Source organism: Stegostoma tigrinum, chromosome 18 (assembly GCF_030684315.1).
Source record: "Stegostoma tigrinum isolate sSteTig4 chromosome 18, sSteTig4.hap1, whole genome shotgun sequence".
Taxonomy (NCBI): domain Eukaryota; kingdom Metazoa; phylum Chordata; class Chondrichthyes; order Orectolobiformes; family Stegostomatidae; genus Stegostoma; species Stegostoma tigrinum.
The window spans coordinates 21,974,299-21,998,229 of NC_081371.1; the positions used below are offsets into that span (position 1 = coordinate 21,974,299).

Below are 23,931 nucleotides of genomic sequence, written 5' to 3' on the forward strand. Positions count from 1 at the left end.
AGCTTGGGGGTCAGGTGGCTTCTGCAGTTATTTTAAAACAGTGTCTATATTCATTTAAAGGTGTTGTCTTTCAAATGTGAATCACTGGCTTTAAATCAATCAATGGAATTCAAGACTAATAGTCTATATGTTACAACTTCATACTGTTAATTCTCTTTTAAAGACTCATTTTGAATATTTCAATCAGATTACCTTATTCCTCTCCATTTCTAAGTCGTAGATAATATCTTATAGTAATTCTACCCTTTCCCAGTTTTGTTGGACTTTATAAAATAACATATCTTTAAGTTAGAATGTCTAATACTGAATACAATTTTACAAAGGAATGAAGATGGGAATTCAGTCTAAATAGGAAGTATTAGCGTCTTTGATGAATAAAGGTATTTAGAGCTTGGAACTCTTTTGTCCACACCTTCCTCTCCACCAGTCTTCGTGTTCAACTGGTCATTTTCTGCTATTTCTGCTACTTCCAGCAGGATACTTCTACCAAGTTGATCTTCTCTTACATTCCACTAACAGCATTCCACAGGCATCATTCCTCTGTGACACCCTCTATCACTCCTCATTTCCTCATCCATGGCACCTTCCTGTGCCATTGCAGAAGGTATAATATTTCCTATTCACTTCCTCCTTCCTCATTGATCAAAGCCCCAAACACTCTTTACAGGTAAAACAGTGCTTTATTAATATTTCTTCTAATCTAGTTTTTGGTACATACTGCTCACAATGTGATCTCATTTACATTGGTGAGACCAAATACAAATTGGGTGACCACTTTGTGAAACACCTCTGCTCTGTCTGTAGAAATGGCCCTAGCCTTCCAGTTGCTTCCCATTTCAATAAATCACTTTGCTCCTATCCTAAAATTTCCATCTTTGGTCTCATACAGTGTTCCAATGAAGCTCAATTCCAGTTTTAGGGACAACTCCTCATTTTCTGATTTGGTACTTTATAGCCTCCAGGACTCAATATTAACTTTTGCAACTTCTTCCCATGCTGTGTCTTTGTGAATGTTGGATTTGCTCTCAGCAGAGTGTACTCATTTCTCTCTTTTCACAGCTATCATTTATACTTATTCACAGATAGCTAGGTTAAACCTACGAACCACACTTCAAGGCAATGGTTTACCATCACCAGCTTTCTCATGTTTGGCTAGGGCCATTTCTACAGACTGTCTTTCCTTTACCACCACAATCACTGCCTTTGCCTTTTGCACTGGGTGCCCACATAATCTGTTCACTTGCTCCCCATCAACGAACAGTATAAAACACCATTCTTGACCTTCTGTCAGTTCCAAAGAAGAGTCATTCCAGGTTCAAAACATTAACTCTGTTTTTCTCTGTACAGATTCTTTAGACCTGCCGAGTTTTCCCAGCACCTTTTGTTTTATTTCAGTTTTCTAACATCTGCATTCTTCTGAATTCTCTATTAATTTTCTGGTAACTATCTTATATTGATGGCCTCTAGTTATGATCTTCTGAAATAAAAAGATGAAGACAGCTTTTCTAAATGCTTGTGTTTGTGGGTTTCATAAACAGGAATGCATGTATTGTCTTAAACATTGCTTGTGTTCTATTATTTATACTCAGTTGTAAATAATAAGTGTCTGATATCAAATTGCCATGGTACATCTTTGAAATGATATACTTATGACCACAATTCTGTGCATTCTCAGTGACTTTCCATTTCTATTATTCATGAGTAAAGTCTCAAATGTGTTGGCAATCAAAATAACCAAGAAAAATGGAACTGAGATAGTCAAATATCTGACCACTCATTCCAAAGAAAGTGAATTGAGAGTTCTTCATGCACACTTTCTTTCTCATTCCTTTCACAACCAAAATTTCATAATTGAAAGTTGCAATTAACACGTGAATATTTTCACCCAATTATTTTTCTGGAAAAGGATTATGTGTTTTAATACTACACGAGAGAATAATTTAATGGTGTAATATGGTGCATTTTTGCTATATATGTAGAATACTGAATCATCAAGGTCAATATTGTATCAAATAGATGAAATTACCACAGAGTGCCGCTGAACCATATTTTTAACATATGGAAAGCAATACTGGTATTGTATAGAAAGAAATAGAATATCATAATAATTACACTAACATGGAGAATGCTATAAATTTAGATAGCAACAGACAGGGAAAAACCAAACAGAGACAATATAATTACATATAGACAGTCTAAATATGTAGCAATCTGCATTATGCAGTTGGATTACAGTATATATGACGGTAATACTGGAGTCATTGATAAAAATGCAAATACATATAATAGGGAACAATGACCCGGATATTGTTTTAATTCAATTAATAATTAATGAGTAGTAAATAAATAATTGAATTTTGTTTGGCTAAATGTGATGAATGATAGTTTGATGTTTAAATTTCAGGAAATAAACATCATCCATTGATAAAAATCAATGAAACAAATAAAATGCTATGTATTTTGGGAACAAAATTCTGAAAATGCAGTGCTGCATGAAAAAGCAACATTGCCATTCCTTTATTTGATTTATGTAATCAGTTGATAGCACCAATACTGTGAGCATGATCACAGACATCAGGCATCACAGTGATTGTGCTGAAGCTCAAGTTAATGACATATAATACTGCTGTCTCTGTGTCATTATTTCACTGAGAAGATGGGGGTGGGGGATTGGTGTCAGTATTTGGGCTAAGGAGAAAATGATTGCCAGGCAGATGAAACAAGAGGAACAAGTATTTTAAAAAGTGATTCGCAAGAATTCACCAAAAGAAAACATAGCAGAAACAAGGAATGACCTACTGACTAATATCAGTGAGAAACATTAAAGTAATTCACAACATCAGAGAAAAAGGACTGAATTTCCCAATTTTTGCTGAAGTGTCCTTATTAGTGAAATTCAAGGCAGGCCATAACAGGTAGTTTAAACCTTCTCACCTCCATTGTACACCGACCACCTACCCTCTTTATTCCACTATTTTCAATTCAGTATGCTCGAAAACTGATTGCGCACCATCTGCCTCCCATGTGCTTCCTTTACATAATCAACAGCTGTTTACATGTGCTTTGATCAGAAATGAATAACCTGCACATATGAGAAATCTAAGTCACTGATCAAGTAAGTGGCAGACAGAAGAACTCACCACATGGAATATCATCATTTCTGTGCATATTTTGATACACAGCTGTAATCACAAGAGCATATTCAAAAATCCACTGAATAACATTATGTACAGAAAGCAACAGTAAGGAAAAACACTCTGAGACTTTGTGCTTTGACTCACAAGTACCACTTTGGCAAAAATGGGATTCCAAAAGTTGCCACTGATTTTTCATTATATTTTACTATATGGTTTATGAATATTTGTAAATTGACTAAAATAAATGTGGAGTTTATGATACAAGAAATACACTGAACACACAAAGGAGGGAGCTCAGCTTCATTTTTTGGGTGACTGGAGATCTGAGTCTTTCAGTAAACATAGATAACAAAGTGTGGAGCTGGATGAACACAGCAGGCCAAGCAACATCTCAAGGCTGCTTGGCCTGCTGTGTTCATCCAGCTCCACACTTTGTTATCTTGGATTCTCCAGCATCTGCACTTCCCATTATCTTTTTCAGTAAACATATTTATTTAATTCAGGTGAGCTATTTTCGAGACTCACGGCTGTCAGTCTGGTGAAGGAAATCCCACATTGCTGTTTATTAGGAATATCCAGCATTCTAATCAAACGACAATGAAGAGATAGCTACAGATCAGATTGTCACCAAATTTGGATCCTTAAAAATGGCAGGTGGAATCTGGATTCTGAAGTTGCCACCTTCATGTTGACAGATTTCAGATTTTCCAAGAAGGAAATGCGGTGAGGTGTGACTCACACAGGATGGAAGCCCAAACTTAGCAAAGCCTTTTGAACTCAGTGATAATGGGAACTGCAGATGCTGGAGAATCCAAGATAATAAAATGTGAGGCTGGATGAACACAGCAGGCCTAGCAGCATCTCAGGAGCACAAAAGCTGACATTTCGGGCCTAGACCCTTCATCAGAGAGGGGGATGGGGTGAGGGTTCTGGAATAAATAGGGAGAGAGGGGGAGGCGGACCGAAGATGGATAGAAAAGAAGATAGGTGGAGAGGAGAGTATAGGTGGGGAGGTAGGGAGGGGATAGGTCAGTCCAGGGAAGACAGACAGGTCAAAGCGGTGGGATGAGGTTAGGAGGTAGGAGATGGAGGTGCGGCTTGGGGTGGGAGGAAGGGATGGGTGAGAGGAAGAACAGGTTAGGGAGGCAGAGACAGGTTGGACTGGTTTTGGGATGCAGTGGTTGGAGGGGAAGAGCTGGGCTGGTTGTGTCGTGCAGTGGGGGGAGGGGACGAACTGGGCTGGTTTTGGGATGCGGTAGGGGAAGGGGAGATTTTGAAGCTGATGAAGTCCACATTGATACCATTGGGCTGCAGGGTTCCCAAGCGGAATATGAGTTGCTGTTCCTGCAACCTTCAGGTGGCATCATTGTGGCACTGCAGGAGGCCCATGATGGACATGTCATCTAAAGAATGGGAGGGGGAGTGGAAATGGTTTGCGACTGGGAGGTGCAGTTGTTTATTGCGAACCGAGCTAAGGTGTCCTTTTGAACTCAGTGCTGGTTTCAAATGGATCGCATTTCCAGCATGGCAAGGGCTTTAAGCTGCAGTCTGTCAGGCAAATCTTTACAGTGGATGTATATGTTCATGAATGTTGGAGAAGAACTATTAGCACTGCCAAGTTGTGAGGCTATTCAAATGTATTCAATTCCAGTCTCCTTGCTGTAGGAAAAGTGTTGTTAAACTTGAAAGGTTTCAGAAAAGATTTCCAAGGATTTGGGAGTGTTGGAAGGTTTGAGGTAGAGGGACAGGCTGAATAGACTGGGGCTAGTTTCCCTGGAGAGTCTGAGGCTTTGGGGTGACGTTATGGAAATTTAGAAAATCATGAGGGGCATAGACAGAGTGAATAGTAAAGGTCTTTTCTAGAGGGTAGGGGAGTCCAAAAGCATTTCATGCAGAGGGTTGTGTGCATGGAATGAGCTGCTAGAGGAAGTTTTTTTTTCCTTTACCACCAATGCATTTACAATCCTTAGATATCTCTTTCAGAACTCTGTGGTGTAGTCCATCCAGACTGCGTAACTCAGCTTCAGACTTTTCGCTTCCAGTACCCCACAGTTTCTCCATAGTGATGGTCATGACACTCACCTTTGCCCCTTGACTTTCTTGAAGCTCTGGTATGTTGCTGGTGTCTTCCAAAGTGAAGACAGCTGCGAAGTACCAATTTGGTTCCTCCACCATTTCTTTGTTCCCTATTACTACTTCTCCGGCCTCATTTGACAGCAGTCCAATGTCTTCTCTTGCCTCTCTCTTATCTTTTAATATCTAAAGAAATTCTTGCAATCTTCGATATTACTAGCTAGCTTATTCTCATATTTCATCTTCTCTCTCCTTATTGGTCTTTTGGTTATCCTTTGGTGGTTTTTAAAGACTTCCCAATCATTTGGCTTCCTAATTATCTTTACTACATTGTATGCTTTTTCTTTTGCTTTTATGCTGCCCCTAACTTCCGTCATCGTCCCCTTAATGTATTTCTTCTTCCTTGGGATGAATTTCTGCTGTGCCTCCCAAATTACCCCAGAAATACCTGCCATTGCTGATTCACCATCTTCCCTCTTAGGCTTCTCTTCCGATCAATTCTGGTCAGCACCTCCCTCATGTCTTTGCAGTTACCTTTACTCAGTTAGAAAGTTTTGAGAAGATTTGTAGCTCAGGTTGAGTTTCTGGATGTGAGTTTGCTCGCTGAGCTGGAAGGTCAGTTTTCAGACGTTTCGTCACCATTCTAGGTAACATCATCAGTATGCTGCCGGTGAAGCGCTGGTGTTATGTCCCGCTTTCTATTTATCTGTTTAGGTTTCCTTGGGTTGGTGATGTCATTTCCTGCATTGGTGATGTCATTTCCCGTTCTTTTTCTCAGAGAATGTTAGGTGGGCTCCAAATCAATGTGTTTGTTGATGGAGTTCCAGTTGGAATGCCATGCTTCTAGGAATTCTCGTATGTGTCTCTGTTTGGCTTGACCTAGGATGGATGTGTTGTCCCAATCAAAGTGGTGTCCTTCCTCATCTGCATGTGAGGATACTAGTGATAGTGGGTCATGTCTTTTTGAGGCTAGTTGATGCTCATGTATCCTGGTGGCTAGCTTTCTGCCTGTTTGTCCAATGTAGTGTTTGTCACAGTTCTTACAAGGTAGTTTGTAGATGACGTTTGTTTTGCTTGTTGTCTGTATAGGGTCTTTTAAGTTCATTAGCTGCTGTTTTAGTGTGTTGGTGGGTTTGTGGGCTACCCTGATGCCAAGAGGTCTGAGTAGTCTGGCAGTCATTTCCGAAATGTCTTTGATGTAGGGGAGAGTGGTTATGGTTTCTGGGCATGTTTTGTCTGTTTGTTTGGGTTTGTTGCTGAGAAATCGGTGGACTGTGCTCATAGGGTACCCATTCTTTTTGAATACGCTGTATAGGTGATTTTCCTCTGCTCTTCATAGTTCCTCTGTGCTGCAGTGTGTGGTGGCTTGTTGAAATAATGTTTTAATGCAGCTTCGTTTGTGGGTGTTGGGATGGTTGCTCCTGTAGTTCAGTATTTGGTCCGTATGTGTTGTTTTCCTGTAGACGCGATGTGGATGACACCTTTGTCATCACTAAACAAAACAAATTAGAGAAAACCTTCAAGACTATCATGACTATGCCCTTACTAACATAACATTCACAAAAGAGGAGGAAAACAACAACAAACTGCCATTCCTAGATGTCACAGTAGAGCGAACAGCCAATGGGGAACTTCAAACCAGCGTCTACAGGAAAACAACACATACAGACCAAGTACTGAACTGCAGGAGCAACCATCCCAACACCCACAAACGAAGCTGCATTAGAACATTATTCCAACGAGCCACCACACACTGCAGCACAGAGGAACTATGAAGAGCAGAAGAAAATCACCTATACAGCGTATTCAAAAAGAATGGGTACCCTATGAACACAGTCCACCGATTTCTCAGCAACAAACCCAAACAAACAGACAAAACATGCCCAGAAACCATAACCACTCTCCCCTACATCAAAGACATTTCGGAAATGACTGCCAGACTACTCAGACCTCTTGGCATCAGGGTAGCCCACAAACCCACCAACACACTAAAACAGCAGCTAATGAACTTAAAAGACCCTATACAGACAACAAATAAAACGAACGTCATCTACAAAATACCTTGCAAGAACTGTGACAAACACTACATTGGACAAACAGGCAGAAAGCTAGCCACCAGGATACATGAGCATCAACTAGCCACAAAAAGACATGACCCACTATCACTAGTATCCTCACATACAGATGAGGAAGGACACCACTTTGATTGGAACAACACATCCATCCTAGGACAAGCCAAACAGAGACACGCACGAGAATTCCTAGAAGCATGGCATTCCAACCGGAACTCCATCAACAAACACATTGATTTGGAGCCCACCTACCATCCTCTGAGAAAAAGAACAGGAAATAACATCAACAACACAGGAAATGACATCCCCACCCAAGGAAACCTAAACAGATAAATAGAAAGCGGGACATAACACCAGCGCTTCACCGGTAGCTTACTGATGATGTTACTTAGAATGGTGATGTAACGTCTGAAAACTAACCTTCCAGCTCAGCAAGCAAACTCACATCCAGACCTTTACTCAGTTGCAATACATTTGATTCAAGCTTCTCTCAAACTGCAGACTAAATTCTATTATATTATGGTCACTGCCCCCTAAAGGTTCCTTCCCCTGCAGTTCCCCAAACAAGGCTGCCTCATTATAGATCATTGAATAGAATTTTTTATCCCTAGTGGGATCTACCACAAGTTCCTCCAAAACATATCTCATTGACATTCTATAAATTTCTTCTGTTGAGATCTGCGACCAACCTGATATTCTCAGGCCACTTGCACATTGAGGTCCCCCATGATTACTGCTACAGTGCCCTTCTTACATGTCTCTTCCACCTCCTGATTTATTTTCTTCCCTACATCCTAACTACTGCCAGGAGGCTGGCACACAACTGTCATCATGCTCATCATGGAGATAACTGGAGATGGTTTAATCTGAGGGTTACCATGCTTTAGGTAAGGGGAGAGGTTGAGAAGTAAAGTCCTTCAGGGTAACTTTTGCAGGATAGCACTGTTGATAAAACCTGCACTACTTTGTTGAAAATTGGGAGTGAACTAATGTGTGGTAATTGAGTGAGTTAGATTTGTCCATTTTTGTAGGCAGGGGATAACTGAGCAACCTCCCACATGGTTAGGTAGATTCCAATGTTATAACTGTATATGGGCAGTGTGACTAGGGGTTTGGCCAGTTTTAGAACATAAATCTTCAACTCTTTTGTTGAATTGTAGTTGAGGTCAATATCCTTTGACTAGACTCAGATATGTAGAAGGTAGGAAGGAAACAGTTGCATTTAAGACCATAGATACAAGACAGAATTAGGCCATTCAGCCCATCAAGTATGCTTCACCATTTGGTTGTGTCTGATACGATGTGTATGATTTGTCAACCCCATTCTCCTGCTTTCTTCCTGTAAGCCTTTGAACCCCTAATTAATCTATCTCTATTTTAAAGCCCCTCAATGACTTCACTTCCACAGCTTTTAATATTTAGATAACACTTTTCATAACCACTTGACACCCAAAGTTCTGTACATCTAATAAATTACTTTTGAAGCAGTCATTGTTGTAATGTGGAAAGCATTGTAACAATTCATTCACAGCTAGCTCCCATAAGCAGTAATGTGATAAAAATCAGATAATCTACAATTATTTTATAATGTGGGATAAATATTGGCCATAGCACCAGAAACCTGGAGGTCCATGTGTAGATGTGAAAAGGAGATGAAAAGAAATGTACATAGTGCATACATGGTGAACAGCAAGCATTTACCCATATTTTATACTTTTATTACTCCTTTACCATCAATTCCACTGCCTTTGTCTTTTACTGTGGGCATGCTCACCATTTGTTCTACTTGCTCCTCCTCCTCCCTTTGTCAATAGCATAAAAAACCATAATTTTCTCGCTCCCTTCAGGTCTGAAGAGTAATCATTTTAAACTCAAACTGTTCTCTCTCCACAGATGATGCCAGGCTTACTGAGATTCCCCAGCATCTCCTGTTTCTATGCCATAAATCCAGTTTGGCAGCTATGCTACTCCAAATGTTGGAAGCACTGTCAGTGGTGACACTCAACCAATCTTGGAGATTATCACTGAAGTTCTCCACCCCGGAATACACTTTGAGTTCTTGCTACACTCAGATGTTTCTTTCAAATAATGTTCAACACAGAACAACCAATTCATCATCTGAGAGAAGGTCATAGGTGGTAATCAGTAGAAGATTTTCTTCCTCATATTGACCTGATACTTTGAGACTTCATGGCGTTAAGTAAAGGACAGACATTTCTTCCAAACAAACACCACTGTGCAGCCATGGCTTAGGGGTCTCTCCTGCAGGTAGCATGCAGGGAAGGCAAAGAAGGAAATTGGAATGTTGATAGAAAGGTATAGCTTAATGAATATGTCTACATCAGAACATTACTTGACATGGAGATACTCACAAGTCACTAAATCATTTACAAAATATTCACTCGAAACCACTTCTTCATTTCACCTTCATATGAGCTATGTCTCATTAATTAGAGTCATAGAGTTGAACAGCATGGAAATAGACCCTTTGGTCCAATTTGTCCACGCTGATCAATATCATAAATTAATCTAGTCCCATTTGCCACCATTTTGCCCATATCCCTCAAAACTCTTCCTATTCATGTACCTATCCAGATGTCTTTTAAATGTTGTAATTGTATCAGCTTCTAACACTTCCTCTGGTATCTCCTAGAAATCTGTAAAATTCATAATGGACTAGACAGGTTAATTATAGGAAAGATATTCTGATGGTGGGGGAGTCCAGAGCCCGAAGTCATAGCAAGGATAAGGGGTAAACTTTTTTGGACTGTAATGAGGAAAAACTTCTTTACCCACAAAATTCATTATCACAGAAAGTGTTTGAGGCCAAACATTACATGTTTTGAAACAGTAAGTAGATATAGCTCTTATAGTTAAAGAGATCAAGGGATATGGTGGTTGGTTGGGGGAGTTGGGTCGGGGGAGGTGGTGGGGAAGTGTGGAGGTGGTGGGATTAAGGTATTGAACTTGAAGATCATCCATGATCACGATGAGTAGTGGGACAGGTTTGAAGGGTTGAATAGTGTACAGTTGCTCCTATCATCTATGTTTCTCCAATTCCCCAAAGTTTACAACTGCTATAATCAACTATTATTTTTCAATCTGTATTAAAATATAAATTTAAAGTAAGTATTATAATTTGTGATGATCAAATACAATATGAAGTGAAATTGTTCCTGTGTGAATGAAACCATGGAAATATCAGTCTTCAGCAGGTAATTGATTAAAGATGAATAATGTAGGATGTAAAGCAAGATGGCTGATCTAGAGTTTCATTCTAATTGGCTTTGTAGGGAAGTTTTTTTTTCTGGAAGTACATAAACTGCATGGAGTTCAAAGCAAATTGATTTGTGCTGGCCTGTGTGAAAACTGTAGCACCTTCAAATATCTAGGATCAGCCTGGCTTGCCTGTACTATATGACTGTATGCCATAGGAGTGGAAGTAAGGTCATTTGGCCCATCGAGTCCACTCCGCCATTTAATCGTGGCTGATGGGCATTTCAACTCCACTCCCCTGCACTCTTCCTGTAGCCCTTGATTCCTTGTGAGATCAAGAATTTATCAATCTCTGCCTTGAAGACATTTAATGTCCCGGCCTCCACTGCACTCCGTGGCAATGAATTTCACAGGCCCATCACTCTCTGGCTGAAGAAATGTCTCCTCATTTCCATTTTAAATTTACTCCCTCTAATTCTAAGGCTGTGCCCAAGGGTCACCTGAGTTCAAACAGCACATCAATGTGACAATCAAGGACAACTTTGAGCAATGTTACATTGTTAAAGACACTGTCAGATATGCACCTGTGTCCCATTCCAGCTGTTCAGGGTAACACAGTATTTAATAATGCTTTATGATATTATAGATTGACATTATTCCCTCATTCAATACTTCTAAAAACTAACAATTTTCTCTAGCATTTTTAAAGATCTTACTATAAAATATTATCTACAATTAACTGTTTGACAAGTTTATAAGTTTAAGTTGTTTATACTTTAATACAAGGAGTATTACAAACAAGGCTGATGAACTAAGGACATGGATAGAAACATGGCAACACGATATTGTTGTGATTATGGAAACCTGGCTACAGGAAGGATAAACTTGGCCGCTCAGTATCCCTGGATATAAAATTTTCAGGCAGGATAGAATGAATGACAAAGACAAAGGAGGAGAGGTGGTAACAGTTTTGGTTAAAGAATCAAACACAGTTGTGAGAAGGGATAATACACTAAAGGGATTAACAAATGAAACTTTATAGGTTGAGTTTAGGAATAAAAAAGGGGCAGGCGTACTACTGGGAGTATACTTCAGACCTCCAAATAGTGAGAAGGAGATAAAAGAATACGGATGTAGACAAATTTCTGCCTGTAGGAATAAGAGGGCAATAACTTAGGAGACTTTAACTATCCCAAAATCAACTCGGTTTCAAACAATATAAGGGGCATTGAGGGTGAAAAATTCAAGTACTGTGTCCAGGAAAAGTTTTTTAAACAATGTGTAACAAGTCCAATGACAGGAGATACAGCTCTGGATTTATTTATGGGAAAAGAGGATGGGAAAGTGACGATGAATGACCTTATTGGAGATTGTGGCCACACTTCAGTTAGATGTAATATTATTATGGAAAAGGACAGAGATAAATCAAGAACAAAAGTTTTTTAACTGCGAAAAGCTAAGTTTCCAAACTGAGAAGTGACTTGGCTGAGATGCTAAAGGATAAATTGATAGTCAAACTGTGGGTGGCACTAAAAATGAGATCCTTAGGGCATAAAGCAGACATGTCCTGTCCAAAATAAGAATGCTACTGTCAAATCTAGACCTCGATGATTGTCTAGAAAAGTACAGGGGAAGATTAAATAGAATAAGAACACTTCTGCTAGTCACAAAAAACTCAACACTGCAGATGGCCTAGAGGAGTATAAAGTACAGGGATCAAGTAAAGAAAGAAATAAGGAAATCAAAGAGATGGCATGAAAAAAATTAGCAGATAAGAGTACGGAAAATTCAAAGGTGTTTTACCAACGTATAAAGAGAAAAACAATAGTTTGGGAAAATGTATGACCTATCAGAGATGAAGAAGGGAATTTATGTGAAGATGCAGAGGATATAGAAGAATTTTAAATAATTTTTTTGACTCCATATTCATTAAGGAAAGGGATGATGCAGGTCTAATAATCCAAGAGGAACAGTGTGAAATATTGAACAAAATAATCATAATACGGGAGGAAGTGTTAGAAGAGTTGGAATCTTTGAAAGTGAATAATTCATCAGGGTAGGATGGATTGTTTCCTAGGATGTTGAAGGAGGTTGGGAGGAAATAATGGATGCTCTGAGCATTATTTTCAAATGTTCACTAGACAGGTGAGGTGCCAGAGGACTTGAGAAATGCAAATGTGGTTCAGGCGTTGAAAAAGATTACGAAGGAAATGCTAAACAATTATAAGCCAGTTAGACCTGAGACATCGGACAAACTGTCACTTAGAAAGACGTGGACTTGTCAGGGATAGTCAACATGGCTTTATTAAGGGAAATTTGATTGAATTCTTTGAGGAAGTGACAAGGAGGATTGGTAAGGTAGGGCAGTGGATGTTGTCTACATGGATTTTAGTAATGTATTTGACAAGGACCATCATGGCAGTCTGGTCAAAAAAAAAATAAAAGCCCATGGAATACAGGGGATATGTGTTGAAATGCATCCAAAGTGGGATTAGTAACAGGAAAAAAAGGGTGATGGTCATTGGTTGCCTTTGTGAATGGAAAGCTGTTGCATAGGGCTTGATGCTCGGAATCCTGCTGCTTGTTTTATACATTAATGATTTGGACTTGAATGTGGGGGGCACAATTAGAAACTTTTCAAAGGCACAAAAGTTGATTGTAGTAGATAGTGTAGAGGACATTTGTAAGCTCCAAATTGATATAGATGGATTGGTGGAGTGGGTAGGAAAGTGGCAGATGGAGTTCAACACTGATTGATATGAGATAATGCATTTCAGGACGTCAAACAGTAAAATGGTAAACACAATAAATGGGAACATACTAAGAGGGGTAGATGAAGAGAAATGGTGTTGGCGTGCAAGTGCACAGTCTCTAAATGTGGCAGTACAGATAGATAAGACTGTAAAAACGTCATATGGAATTGTCTCTTTCATTGGCAGAAGTATAGAATACAAAAGTTAGGATGTAATGATGAAACTGTATAAGACACTGGTGAGTCCACAACTGGGGTATTGTGTGAAATTCTGGTCACCACACTACAGGAAGGACATAATTACTCTGGACAAATTGCAGCAAAGATTTAGTAGAATGCGTCAGGGCTGCAGTTGTAGTTGCGAGAGACTGGAGAGGTTAAGGTTGTTTTCCTTGGAACAGAGAAGGCTGAGCAGTGACATGATCGAGGTATATAAAATTGTGAGGGGTAAAGATAAACTAGATAGAGGGAACCTGTTTCCCTTGGCAGAGAGTTCAAAAACAAGGGGTTAGAGGTTCAAGTGGCAGAAGGAATGCAGGGGATGTGAGGAAAATCTTCTTTACACAAAGGGTGGTGGGTTTATGAAATTTGCTGCCTGCATTGGTGGTGGAGGCAGACCTTAAACTCTTTTAGGAAGTACCCAGATCCATGCCTTAAGTGCTATAAACTGCAAGGCTATGGGTCATGTTTCAGAAAATGAGATTAGAAAGGGCATCCAGGTCTCTAGGATTGGCTGAATGGCCCCTTGTACTGTATCATTTCTAGGGTTCTGTGGTTCTAATTTGAAATGTTTGAGGGAAGTGATAAAGTGCAATGCAAATGCAAACCTAAGCCTTTCTTTCATAAAGGGGAAATACATATTACAAGTAAGCTTCTTTTTCTCATTCATGCTTTCTAAAATCCTAGAACAGCTATTTAAATGGCACTGTACTTTGGAACAAAACATGATACTTTTGATGTTCAATTTGTGCATTTTTGAATATTAAAATAAATTGAATTTGAGGATTTTGTATTTGGAAATAGTACGGGGGTCTCATTGTAAAAATTGTAAAAGGAGCAGAAATATTTCTAATTGCATCTAACATTATTTAATTTGACTCATCCATCTCTAAAATATAAGCAAGTGACCATTTCAGCTGCGAGATCTCTGTTTTGTCAGCTGATCAGCAGTAAGTAGAGCAGGCAGCAGATCTCAAGTTACTATCTATAACATAGCAGCAGCAGTGGTGAAACTGCACAGTCCCACTACTATCAGACAGACAAATGTGCCAGAGGGCTTACTGCGCCCTAGTCAGCACCTTACATTGTGGTAACAACAGATGGAAACAACATCCAGCTGAGTAATAAGAATGGCTGAGAAATTGAAAAATCAATGTTACATGTAAGTGTGTTCAAATATTTTGTTGCAATATGAATGGTTCAGAGGATGGTTTGGAGACCAAATACTAAAGCAGGATCTGTGCCTTTCTCAGTATTTTGTAGAGGATTCCGAACATGTAAGACATTCTGGGTCAATCCACAGCAGATCTTTTCCTTTTGAATTATTAGATCACATTTGTTGAATGAGCATGAAGTTGCAATGCAGGGATGAATGGCAAAAGCTAACCATACCTTATAAGGAATCCTTTATGCTTTAAATTGTTTGCTACTAATTTCTGCATGCCCTAAAGTATTGTGATATTTCTGTTAAATTGCACTGTCTGTGAAATTCAGTCAATTTATTTGCCCCTGTATAATTCTGTAACTGTATTGCGACAGCATAGAAATATATTCTGTGCCTCATATCTTAAGGTCTTTGTGCATACCTTAAAATTTACATTTATCTTAACTTCATATTTATATCCGTGTCTACTGCCTTTATCCTTCCTATTTTTACCCATGGTCTATACACTATATATTATGTATTTTGTAGTTTATTAGCAGACAGGCATTTGGATGATCACATTAAATTCAATGCTGAATGTGTTTGTGATATAGCCCTCCCCTCACCGAGCTGATTGTATAATGAAAATGGCTCAGCTAAGCGCATTCCTGCAAACAGTATTTATTTTCATCTTTATTGTCACAGGTGTTGCAACGGATGTTTATATAAACACAGATCCTGGGCCCAAGCTTGTACTCAGTATATTCCATGTTATCTATCAATTTAACTGACTGTACCAACCCAGTTAACTGTCTACCTGTGCGTATCCTTTTCATTTGTGAGTCTACATACCTGTATAAGTATTTGCCTGTAGTTACTTGCCTGCTAGTTTCTCCAACTGTTCATTTGTAGCCATAAGAATTTGCCATAAATCATATTTTTTTGTTGGTCCAACTACATCTCTTTATGAGCACATCCGTTGTTCTATGTCTTATAACTTTGCTTCTTTATCTGTTAGTCTCCTTCTCTATGCTTGACTTTGAACTTTCTGTGCTTACGTTTACCTACTGACAGCCATGTCTATTTTTATCTCATCATTAAGTCTGCCTAACTACACTTATATTTACATATATCAATGTCAGACAGTATTTCAGGACATGTGTCTACCTTCTGATTTCTCACCCTCTCTGTACTTGTCTCACAGTCATCTTGTTTGGATCTACTCATGTCTATGCATGTGAAGTCTAACTGATGTTTCTTTACATTACAGTTTAATAATGCTATGTTTCAAAGTGTGGTGCTATTGTGGAAAATGTGGGCTAATGTGACTACTTTAGAAAGCATGTCATATGGGGCATTTAAAACAGTGGTATCATGTTACTCTATCATAATGAGGGCTATCAAACACTTTGTATGCAACTAACATCATAAGGATTAAGTTATATAAAGATAGTTTGTTACTTCTCAATTGGAAAGGGAACAATATGCATTATAAAATTATTTGTTGATGGAAGAAATAATATCAATCATATAAGATGATACAGTGAGGCAGAGAATTATTTTGAAAGGTTCCTTGTCAAGAGCATGCCTTATGACTTTGATGGACTGATTGGCCTACATCTTATGGTCTGACGCAACATTAAGCCACAGCCTCGCACAGTTACTTGGGTAAAAGATCATAGTAATATTTTCAAGAACAGCAGAGGAGTTATTCCAATTTTTTTGGTCATTATGTATCACACAATCAATGTCACTAAATAGATTATCTGGTCATTGTCACATTGCTGATTATAGGATTTTAGTTATTTGGAAGTACAATGTGATGAGACTTCAAAAGTACTTTGAGGTTTATAAGGTTGTTATATTTGGCATTTTGTCTTTAAAGTTAAGATTAGGTGAAGGGTTTCATAACCTCATCGAACATCTGCCTAACAGCAAACTTCAGTGGTTTAGTTGTCAATGGAACCCAAATTGTTTTACTGAGAAGGAAGTGTAAAAGTTTAACAGTGGGAGTCAGTGGCTGCAGTTTATGTACTAGTATTGGATAGTTTAAGAATTTCCAAAAAAGGTGTCAAAATATTGTTTTGTGAACAATCACTATGATTTCAGTGGAGAGAGCAGTAATCTTCAAAGCTAAATGTAAACTCTAGTTTTTAACTATAATTTATATTTTAAATAAAAATCTTTAATTTAAGAAAGATAAACAATCAAGTATCACTAACTTAGACATTATCTTTCATTACCATTTATGATTTAAGATTAAATGCCTCAACAGGACATGCCCTGTTGTACTTTGATACCATCATGAGTTTACCTATATTTCACAAGATCTTTAGAGTTCTTGAACTCCCCTGGAACCAAACAAAGGTATGCCACAGCATCCAGGAATGTTAATCTCAGGCATATGTAACTTCTGGCAGGTTAATTCAGAAGTATCCATAGAGATAACCTGTCTAACTCACTTGCAACACTTTGTAGTTATGGTCTCCCAGCTCAAGCACGGACTTCCCAAAACCCTGCTCGGTACTTCCACATCAAAGAACACTTGCTTCCTCATAGTCTTCTGTTAATGACCTACAGCTGTTGGCAAATTCCCACTCTCTGCTTGTCGCAAAGCAGATACCAGATTTACTTCATTGCTTTTCTATACACAGATAAGCACAAAAAAATCAAAGAAAATTCTCTGAAATATATCCCCCCACAAAGTGGCATTTTTGCGATGTCCCAGATAGACATTTAAACTAACTGACATTACCTTGAAAACATCTCTTTGATTCTGTGAACAAAATTAATAATTTTATTTGTAATGAGGGTAATGTCTTACTGGAATCTTACCAGATTTACCGACTCCATTATCAAAGAGGACTACCTTTTTTTTACTACTTTCACACCTCCAACTCTGACTTCTTTAAGTTAACATGGACTATCATTTGAATTGGAGCTATCTTAGGGGTGGTTTTCAGTTTTTCAAACCTAGGTTTTTCTGTTTATCTTACATTTAAAAACTTAATTTCCAATATTAAAATTTGTATTCCTAATACATGTGAATCATAAAATTACATTCAACATAAAGTGTCCTTTAAAACTATCAATATACTTCTATGATGACAGAGAGTTAGAGTATCAAGAATAGCAAACTAGAATTCATAATTGAATATAGATCCCATGTGATTCACTTTGTGATGGAGCTGGACTTTGAAAGGAGAAGAATTTTAGAAAACTAAATAAAAACCGAAAGAATTGTTGATGCTGTAAATCAGGAACAAAAACAGAAGTTGCTGGAAAAGCTCAGCAGTTCTGGCAGCATCTGTGAAGAAAAAAATCAGAGTTAACGTTTCAGGTCTGGTTCTGAGGAAGGGTAACCAGACCCAAAACGTTAACACTGACTTTTTTTCTTCACAGATGCTGCCAGTCCTGCTGAGCTTTTCCAGTAACTTCTGTTTTTTTCCCTTAATTTGAGAAAACCCTGGAAACTCACAAACAAGGTTAATCTTCTGGGATCCAACAGAGGGAGAGCAGCTATAGGAAACAAGACACAATGGTTCACCACTCAAGGAGAAACAGAAAGCTCAAATTCATGCAGAGTTAAAACGAGGCTGAAAGATTTGATCACCTTCAGTTAGAATAAGAATTTTCAACTGAAATACTTCTCTGTGAAAGATAGTTTTGAGATACCTCAGGCTTGGAAAGAAAAAAAAGTACACCCCTGGGTGTTAACAATGACTTGGACTGGGTCCAGAAGAATTGAATATTAACTTAAAAGAGTAATGTAAAGTATAACTATGTAGTGTGCTGTTTGTTGTGATAAAAGGAAAAGTGGCATGTTCAGATTTGTGGTTTAAATTTTAAATTATCTACAAAGGTGATGTTTAGTCAATACTGCTTTGTCTTTTCTTTTGGTAAAAAAGTCTTAACACTTGAAATCTTGACATGTTATCTTTGCAGCTACTATCTGGAAGTCTGATCTTTTTTTAAAAAATGAGATTGTAATGCTGGAAAGTATTTTGAGAAATCAAATGATCAAAAAATATACTATATAAAAGCAAGTCTTGTCTCTTTTAAACCTGTTCTGCATTCTACCCAAGGAGCTAACATCATTCCTAAAATGTGGATTCTGGAATTGGACAGATTAATTTAGCTGCGTCTGTGGGGTGTTTGATCATTGTGTGCCGACACACGTTTAACACATCTCTGGAATTTAGAGTATAAATTGCAAATATATACAAAGGCCATGTTCCTTTTTCTAAATTTTTGAAGTAGTTTTGTAGGGTTTATTCTATTTGTTCAAAACCATGGAATTGTAAGATGTAACTTTTAAGGTAAGTACCTGGGATTTCAAGGATGGTTTATCTTAAATGGAAAGGGTACTGGTCCCTAATTAGATTGAAATATAAATCTGAGTAACTTGTCTGGGATTGTAACATGAATTGGGGGCTCCTGTTGATTGCAAATCTACAATCAAAAAGGTATTATCTCTGAGAATAACCAAACAGAAAATAATAAAAAACAACCAAGGCTTCATTAATATTATCTGCAGAAAATTTGAAGTGTAAGCTAAAATCAGGAATTTAGACAGCTATCATGACTGAGGTGAGAGCACAGCATTTAGAATTGGGAGAAGGAAAAAATAATCCAAATAGCAATTCAGTTGAGTTGGCTGGAATTCATTTGCAGATGGAGCAGCTTAAAACATAAAAAAGAAATTGTAATCAAACTAGAAAGATAATAAATACAGAAAGAAAAATAAATACAAACTGGAATAAGAAAAAGAAATATGAATGCTTGAATTTGAATTCCAGAGGAACAGTTAAAGACAGAGAGCTACAAGAAAAAAAAATAGCCAGATGGTATAAACTGGATAAAGAAAAGCTTAGGAGAAAAAAGAAAAGTGAGGCCAAAGTGAACACAGGCCCTATTGACAATGTGGCTGGGGAAATAATAATGGAGATCCAGGAAATGGCAGAGGAGTTGAATAATTACTTTGCATTAGTGTTCATGGTAGAAGACACTAATAGCATTGACAACATATTAAATAATCAAAAGGGAAAAGGGATGGAGAAGGAGATAAATACAATACATATCACTTGGGAAAAAGTACTTGGAAAAATAATATGGCTAAAGGCTGATCAATCCCTTGGATCTGATAGGTTGCAAACTTATAGAAGAGATTAGCAATAAATACGATATGTGTAAAAAAAAAGGACATCACCATGGCCCATGGTGAGTCTCGCATTAGCAACAGCCTCTACCAAAGTTGTAACAATGGAACTGAAGGGATGGGATTAAGAGAAAAGTACTTTCACCTTGCATTACATTGATAATGCAACTGGATTACCTAGCTTAAAAGCATAAGAGGAGACAAGCAATGGCAAAATAGTTAGGTACCAGGCTGGATGCACTGGCTAAGTTTCTAACTGAAGTTTAGGGTAATTTGCCAATGATGAATTCAGTAATTCATGAAAATTGTGAACTTTGAACATGGCAATAGAATGCACTTTTAATAATGAAGTGTGTGAAAGAAATTACATGAAAATAAATAACCTTCATAAAATTCTAAATAGGTTGTAAATTAACACATGCCCTGACATTGGCAGTCTATGCAAGGAACTTATTTCCGATGATAACAAAGTGTGGAGCTGGATGAACACAGCAGGCCAAGCAGCATCTTAGGAGCACAAAAGCTGATGTTTCCGGCCTAGACCCTTCTTTGACCCTGCTTTGTTCATCCAGCTCCGGGTCATTGCGGATTCTCCAGCATCTGCGGTTCCCATTATCACTTATTTCCGATAATTGGGTGCACTGTCCATATCAACTTGTTTTAGGGAGAAATCCTAGAATTCATCAGTACCAAGTGATCATTCTCTGGCTTCAAAGGGGACTATAGATACCTCTGCTATAACGCGTGTTTCATTAACGCAAATTGGCAGTAATGCAATTGATGAATATGGATGCTGTTTGCATAACACGACCTTTCTGCTGTTAGGTATAGTCATTTTTCTATGGCGATTTCCCTATAGCATGATTTTCTAAAGCATGAGGTCACACAGGAACGCAACTATTGAGAGCTAGGAGAAACACCTGTACAGTTTGCACCAATTTCTCTGAGCACTGCAATGTCCTGCAGGCAAGAAGAAGGGCATTCATTAAGACTGAAGTTTCAGAGGAAATTCTGCAAGCCTTATGACATCATATAAAGCCATCAGAAATAAATTTTCAAAGAAGGACATATAATATTTTAAGGAAAAAGGGTAGAAACATTTGAAATGTCTGGGTAAGGTCATAAGCAGTGATAAAAAAAGTAACAAAACCTAATTGTTAGACTGCATTCTTTGAAGTTAATTGACACTGCTTGCACACTCTGAATCTGAACAAGTCATAGAAAGTGATGAGGCATACTATAATTCACAGGCACGAATGTTGGACAATTATGTGGAACAAGTTATGGCTGATGAACAGCTGACTGAACATAGATAAAGAAATACACAGATACAGGATAAAGCTTTTTGCCCCAGAGGTCAACAATTGAAAGTTGTCACCAAAAGCAACACCAATGCCAGAACAGACCAGTGAATGGAAGAATATCCCCAATCTAGGGAGAACAAGGAAAGCCACTGGCATCTACAAATATTAGCAAAGTGTGCAAGGTGAGGAATCAGAGATCTATGGATTGATAAAATGAAATATAAATGTGGAAGGCAAGAAAATGCTGTACAAGTTCTGAGATTGTCCTGGAGTGAACATACCCTTTGATCCTTGGGAAAAAGGAATTCTGATTATAGCAGTGGCATAATCCTGAATAAATAGGAGGACTGGTGGCGGTTTGAGAAGGTCAAGAATTATGGAACAGATTATGACTACCATGAGGAGCAGAAGCCCTTACAATTGAGAAGTTGTAGTGTTTACAAATTAGAAGATGAGTTAATTAACAATGCAAACAAAAAGAGTTGGAGAGCTGGGAAAAAATTGGTGTGTACAATGATGTACCAAGTAGGGGACAGTGCTCCCTGATGGGGCATATGCATAATAGTCAGACTACTAACTTAGTATTTCAAAGAAAAATTCGAGTAGATTTTCCGACTGTAAAAGAAGTGACCTTTAGCTCTTTTAGCAGCATACTCATGGAAAATGTAAGGCAGTCAATACAAAGGCTGCATATTTTCAGGATTAAAATTTCAAAGAGAAGTATTTTTGAAACTGCCAAAAAAAAAGTGATAGAAGGAAAACTGTGCAAATTAAACAAGCACACTTATAGGTTGAGTAACACAATGAGGGTATGGTGTTATTCAGTTCAGTCCAAATTGCTGAAAATAAGTCATATTCAGCTTAAAACAGATTCAACAGTGTTCTACTGATGTCAAACAGAAAGACAGACCGGTGACCTTATCATACATGTTGATTTTTTTAGGTGAAGTTCTCTGGAATTTGAATATTTGTGATTCATAAATTTAAATGGAAATTAGATTGGAAGTGATTCTTTAAATAGGTTCAGGTAAATATTAAGCAGAATAAATTAGGAGGGATTTCACATCAGTAGCCTTACTTGGAAGATGTTAATTGAGTCCTGATGAATTGGACCAGATCCTCACAGAAAGATGGTTTTGCAGCCAAAGAAGAAACAGACCAATTAATGAGAGATAATGGGAACTGCAGATGCTGGAGAATCCGAAATCACAAAGTGTAGAACCAGATGAACACAGCAGGCCAAGCAGCATCTTAGGAGCAGAAAAGCTGATGTTTTGGGCCTAGACCCTTCATCATAAGGGTGATGAAGGGTCTAGGACTGAAACATCAGCTTTTGTGCTCCTAAGATGCTGCTGGCCTGCTGTGTTCATCCAGCTCCACACTTTGTTATCTTAGGCCGATTAATAAGTTTGACAAGACAACTAAACTGATAGTATATTGGGACTAAAAACACTGACAGTTTGAAGTATTGAAGCTGAATTCTGTGATGAAACATGACACTGTTTAGGAAGCTTTGAGAGGAAATACAACATTAAAAAGATTAAGTTTAGAAAAATGTACATTCAACTATTCTAGCTTTAGGTGACTCAAGATATAGTCCCTTGTGAAAAATAGTCAAATCAGCCTGGAAATATCAGCTTTGTTTCTTACTTTACAGATGCTGCCAGATCTCCTGATAGTCTCCAACATTTTATTATTATTAAACAAATCAATACTCTGAGATACACCTGGGCTGCTCAGTCATTCTGGAATTATGTATTTGCATCTTTCTTAGAAGTTAAGTTAAAAGTGACTCTGTAAGCTAAGCTGCTATTATGAGAATTGTTCAACATTTCCTATTGAAGGGGTATATTTTATTTTGCTAAGGAATTATACAGAAGATCAGCTAACATGGCAAAGATTGTGCTGCAGCAGTTGCTTGATCATGCTAAACTTCCCAAAATCACCGTGGCCAAACATTAGAAGAATATTGCTGATTATATACAATTGAAGAACTGACCAACTTAAGAACCAATTTTCATGCACAAAAGATTAGGTACCTAATAAAGAGTGATACCTGGTGAAAACGCTTCAACATTGGTTACAAGAAGTAAAATACTTGAATGGGGTCATGGAACTTCCAAATGAAAACTTAAAGAAGCTAATTCCATGAAGATAGATCTTCAATTAAAACTTAATGAAATGCAAGGATCAGATATATCATGAAAATATCCCTTGAGCTAGAAAAGGAATTGATAATAAATCTGAACAGTTGGTTAAATGCCAAATTCAAAACCTAGCGTAACAAACTACTGGATCATTGTCACAAAAAGAACAATAAGTATTTTGAACTCAGTTTGTGATTCATCATGGAATTCATAGAATCCCTACAGTGTGGAAACAGGCCCTTCAGCCCAACAAGTCCACACCAACCCTCAGAGCATCCTACTCAGACCCAACACCCTACAACCCACCTAACCCACACCCCTGAACAATACGGGCAATTTAGCATGGCCAATCCACCTAACCTGCACAACTTTGGACTGTGGGAGGAAACTGGAACACCCAGAGGAAACCCACACAGACACAGGGAAAATGTGCACACTCCACACAGACACCGGAGGATGAAACTGAACTCGGGTCCCTGGCCCTGTGAGGCAGCTATGCTAACCACTTAGGATGAAATGCGTGGTAAGAAAGACTCATTCCAAACTTTACAGCAGTTAAGGACAATATTAAGTAATGGATAGAGTTTAAAAAGCTGTCAGAAACATTGGAGGAAAAATTACAAAATGAACAGAATGCCCATGTAAAATTGTCAAACTGTGTAAAAATTCTATAGATGACTCTGAAACAAAAGGCAATAGAGCCCATCAG

At 38.1% G+C, this 23,931-nt stretch overlaps 2 protein-coding genes across 14 annotated transcripts in view; one reads left to right on the forward strand and one right to left on the reverse strand.

Moving 5' to 3' along the window:
• LOC125460896 (voltage-dependent calcium channel subunit alpha-2/delta-4-like) overlaps window positions 1-23,931 on the reverse strand; it is a 403,518-nt gene that overhangs the window by 124,829 nt on the left and 254,758 nt on the right. The window lies entirely within an intron of this gene.
• The window catches only part of LOC125460897 (leucine-rich repeat and transmembrane domain-containing protein 2-like), a 91,888-nt gene that overhangs the window by 40,241 nt on the left and 27,716 nt on the right, over window positions 1-23,931 (forward strand). Inside the window, exon 2 of one of the 5 annotated variants that reach the window (XM_048549086.2) lies at window positions 9,176-9,598. The exons of 2 other annotated variants lie outside the window; for them this stretch is intronic. The gene's annotated coding sequence lies outside the window, so the exon portion shown is untranslated. Of the gene's footprint in view, window positions 1-9,175; window positions 9,599-14,483; window positions 14,632-15,327; window positions 15,433-23,931 lie in introns of those variants that run through there. 2 more of the 5 variants (XM_048549085.2, XM_048549087.2) reach the window with 2 other exon arrangements.